Source organism: Pterocles gutturalis, unplaced genomic scaffold (genome assembly GCF_000699245.1).
Source record: "Pterocles gutturalis isolate BGI_N339 unplaced genomic scaffold, ASM69924v1 scaffold30188, whole genome shotgun sequence".
NCBI classification, from domain to species: Eukaryota; Metazoa; Chordata; class Aves; order Pterocliformes; family Pteroclidae; genus Pterocles; species Pterocles gutturalis.
This window is the reverse complement of record NW_010123976.1, coordinates 15,106-20,031: the sequence shown is the minus strand read 5'-3', so window position 1 is coordinate 20,031 and position 4,926 is coordinate 15,106. Positions and strand designations below refer to the sequence as shown.

Genomic DNA, 4,926 nt, shown 5'->3' with positions numbered 1-4,926 from the left:
GCTAAGTTATGCAATGCTCTGAAGAATACCTTGGGATTCTTTCCGGCGGCTCTGAACGCAGGTGTGTGGCAGCGCTCACACTCTTGCCAGGAAAGCTGACTTCTTTTCATCCTTTTCCAGGCTGGACTAAAATTACATAGTGTGACTGCACGTAGGTCGCTGCGTTTGGAATTACAGCATGTCAACGTGAGAAAGCCTCTTCAGACGGCTGCCACAAGGAGTAAATCAAAGGCTGGGCTTTTCGGAAGTCTTCATAAATAACTAAGTATAACTGAATAAAACCAGGAGCTCTTTGCCTTTTTTTTTTTATTTTTTTTTTTTTTTTTTAAAGCAAAACCGAACCGCATTCATTTCGTTGCTCTGCATCATCTAAGGGAAAAAAAATCCTCAATTTTAATGAGAATTAGTCAACAGTGAGGATCGTTACCAGGAAGGGTTTTCACTGTTTTTCGACTGCCCTTGCTGTAGTGGATTACTGAGAGAAGGCCAGTCATTCGGAAGATTCTGTAACATTATTATCCTCGCCGATGAACTTCTTCATCAAGAAACTGTTCATGCTCCTATCTGGTCTGTCTGAGGGAGGAAACCAGCCCCTTCATGAAGATAAAAGCCTCGTTTGCCACTGAATCGACGAGTAAGAAGCATGTCTGATGACATTTTATTCCTGATGCAATGTAGGGTAAGAAACATTTTTTTTTTTAAACCTTTCTGTGAGATGTGCTCTGAGCTGACGGCTTTAATTAGACTCACAGCAGAAATACGTTTATCTCCAATGATTAAAGCTATTTGCCAGGAGAGAAAAGCACTATTGCACTATAAAACGTGACTGCAAATTTTCAGTAAATTGGAGCTTTCTGAACTAGTAGAAATCCCAGTCAAATTTTGGTTTAAGACTAGAAATTTCTGATCGATAAGACTGCAACAGCATAGCAGATTACATATAACATCACCATCTCAGCCAATGAACATAATTTTACAGGGAATATGCTTCTAGAGGATATTTGGCTGTAAATGAAGAGTACAAGAGTATCTAAGTAATACAGATGACCTGTCAACCTCACTTTTGCAACAAAAAAGGCAATAAATCATACACGCATCTGTAAATACCTCTCTCAGGCCCCTATATTGCACAGAATTTTGTTATTATAAAAGTACTACTGTCCTTTGGCATACTGCAATAATAAGCATATATAATAAGAACAACCTTTATATTGGAAGAGCCAGACATTTTCTGTCAAATGTTTACTGTTGCATGGATGCCCAAAAGCTGATCTATTAGGCAAGTAAAAGGATAAGATCTCACCTGCAATTGCCTCCTAAGGGCTCACTGGTCAAAAGAGACTGTGATACTGGGTTAAGGAAGCATATTTTCCATGTCTGAAAACAGCAGACATGAATATTTTCAACTGGTTTTGTACTGTGACAGTTAAATATTTAACAACAGCTGAAAATTCACATCATCTCCCCAGGCATTTCAGAGTATTTGACCATGCTCACATACCTGCTTTCATCAATTTGGTGTTTCATAAAGAAACCAATTAGCTGGCTAAAGACAATTTTTAAATTTATTTTATAATAAAACATTATTAATTGGCTTGAAGCATCAAGCTATTTTTCATTCTTTCTACCAAAAACTGTATCTACAGAACAAATACTTTTAACATGGATGTGCTCATACAACAACAAAAGATGAATACAACTCAATAAACATAGCATTAAGAAATACTGAGTAAAGAAGTACAGGTTTTTGTTTTTTTTTTTTTTTTTTTTTTTTAAGATCAAATCTTGAATGTTTGTCAGACCAAATTTACCATTTGCTTTCTTTCTTCTAGCTAGCTGCCAGAATACTGGTGAAGGTATTTGCAGGAAAAATGGGGACCTCTGCAATCACAACACTGGAAGATGTAAAAAGGCAAGAGGAGAAAGAGGAAAAAGAAGAATCTATTTTAGCACTGCTTGGGATTATTGGAACTGTACTCAATTTATTTGTTATTGTTTTTGTGTATATCTACACTACACTTTGATGGCATTTTTGAACACCAATTGCACAGCACACAGTGCAAAGACCAGCGATGGTAAGAATGATTTCTAAATTTAAAGCAAAAAAAACCAACAAAAACAAAACACTTGTCGGAAAAGATTATCAAAAACATTCCAGAGCAAAGTGTCTGTCTAAGGGCACTGCATCGATGACTGCTACGTGTACCTGTGAGCCTAGGCAGGGTGCTAAATTACACGAATAAAGGCTGACAATGTTCAACTTCTCCCTGATAACAGATAAAATGCAAACAGCAGAAACAGAGATGGCACTGTTTTATTGCCAGCAAATGTGCAAGACACATGAAATGTAAGCAAACACTGAAAACAATCAGAATATAAAAAGGGATTATTAAATATATAAATACATATAAGCAAGGCCCATAATGCTTTCTATGGTTTTGTGCAATATGTCTCTTCATAGCTGAGACCAGAAAACAGACAAAAGGGTTTTATTTTTAGATCACTATAATTTATGCTTATAACTTAATGGATAATAAGTGTGGAACACTGTTATACCAAAAATTGTAATATTATAAATAAAATTTTAACTATTGACTATATTCTTCAGCATTTTTGTTAGCCTTGTGGAAAGCTGAAAAAGGTTAGATTTTCTTGCCTTTACTGAATCTGTATTTGAAATCATCATGCTATTCTGACCATGTGCTTTTCTAATTAAAAATCCTTTAAAGTGGTGTGAAAAAATAGTTTCAGTACTTCTTTTAAGAAATATTAATAATTACTATGACACACTGATACATATTCTCCAAATGAAAAAAAAAATTAAGTTACATTTTCTATATTGCCATTTTTTAGACTGTGTTTAATATAAGTCCAATCGAATTTTCATCCTGATGCTCATTTGCAAGTAAAGTAAAAGCTATCACGCAAGGATTCACGGTGTTGCATGAAAAACAGGTTTAATATCTTTACCCAGAAGAGTGCACCTTCTCTTTCTGGTCCAGGTCCTGAAGACATCTTCCCTTTTTGAACCAGTTTTTATGGAGGCCCAGAATTGCAACTCTTATGCTTACTTCACGGAACACGCAATTGGACTACTGAAAGTGATGAAACTATTTCCATGTTTTAAATTAACCCTATGTATGTCTTTGAATTAGATCCAAAGCTGCAGACAGTCTGAGATCATAGAAGTTTTTATACACGTGAACGTATCTCACACATCTCTTCTATATAGAAAAGCTACTTTCAGAATTTTGGATTAAAAACACTGTAGAAAAACAAAATTAAAAAAAAGAGATTAATTTTAATGAATACTGTTCTGAGTATTACATGTGCCATGCAGGAACAATGGAGGAGCCGCATTTCTGAAAATCAGCTCGGTTCCTTCTCCTAGGCTGCAAAGCTACATCCAGCCCTTCCATAAAATGATAAGCAAAGAAATACAGCCCTTGTGTAGGCCATAGCTTATAACTGTACAGAACTTTCATAACTGATAAACCAAGTGAGACTTTGGAAGTCACTTCTAAACAAGCATATGCATAAAATAAGGTCAGGGATCTGAAACAGAATAAATTTGGCAATCATATTTCAGTTAGTTGCAGAAACTACGCTGTAACACACTGATTTATGGACGAATGATGCAGAAGATGGTATATTCTGGGTCTCTGAATCAATACTGGCTCATCCAGAAAAAATTGATAAACAGAGGTGAGGCTGCACTGAAAGGAAGCATGTGCAGACAAGAAAATTAATTCACATCCATAGTCTGCAGCAAATCGCTAGTATTGCACACTCCTTTTCAGTATATGAAGCACCAAAGCATTCTGTAAAACTAAGCTACATTCTCCAGGAATTATGCAGGTTATTAATGTTTAAGATTACAGAATAGAGTCACTATATTATTAAATTTTTCAATGTACTTATATCTACATACTCATAGATATTATCACATTAATCTCATACTACAATGGTATTTGAGTTGGGGCTTAAAATGAGAAGTTACAAGAACCTGAAAACTGAACAGAAAGAGACATTCAGGCAGAAATTACTGCTGTTCATTTTGATCCTGCAGTTATTTAAAAGTTGTCAACTCTGTGAAATAAATAAACACTTTTATTTCATGTCATTTCAGCGCATGGCTCTCTTCTCAAAATTGTGCATCAAGTGGTACACCAGCCCTGGAGTGAGACACTGCACCTTTTTGTGTAAACACTTCAACAGCAAAACAGATAAAAAGTGATTCCAAAGTTATAACCAAATGTGGCAAAGGTCCAGCATCATTCTTTTAGCAATCAATGAGTTCATTAACATTAATGAAAACTAGTGGAATTTTGAATTTCAGTAATTACATACTCTCCATCTAAACTGCCATTGTATTTCTCATTTCCCGTATAGCAAAAGGCTTTGACCCTTTGAAGGAAGTCACAGGGTAACAGTATTGGAAGAGACTGTCCTGACATACGAGTTATATTTTGTATTAAAATACAAGTCTGATATCCCTTCTTAACAGGCAATACTTGTGTCTCTATACTCACGTGGACCTAAGTCTAACTTCAGTTAAATGAGCTCCAACACACAGCTCGGTTTAATCCAACACATGCATAAGAATCTCAACAGCAAAAGATATCTTAACAGCAACTACCTCTTATCAGACACAGTAAAACGTTAATAGCCTAGGGAAAAGCTGAAATTCATGATGATTCAACACCCATCCTGCCGTACAGCCTTCACGCTTCCAGCAGTGTATAAATAAAGATGTAGTACTCTTAGCTGAATGAGCTCAGTGTACCAACTTCAGAGATCCAGAAGGGAACACAAGCTTCCTAAAGTACTCTGCCTACTCAGTCCAGTGGAACTGGACACTTTGCAAAAAGTAGAGCAACACCATATAATGCCCTGAGAATAAGTAGGATCAACAGGAAGAAATAC

The 4,926-nt window shown here is 35.9% G+C and overlaps 1 long non-coding RNA gene across 1 annotated transcript; it reads left to right on the top strand.

Annotated features, from left to right (window-relative positions):
• The first annotated feature begins 5 nt into the window (after positions 1-5).
• LOC104465180 lies at positions 6-1,925 on the top strand. Its single transcript, XR_727588.1, has 2 exons — positions 6-679; positions 1,833-1,925. It is a non-coding gene; the product is annotated as an uncharacterized LOC104465180 (long non-coding RNA).
• The last annotated feature ends 3,001 nt before the right edge of the window (positions 1,926-4,926 follow it).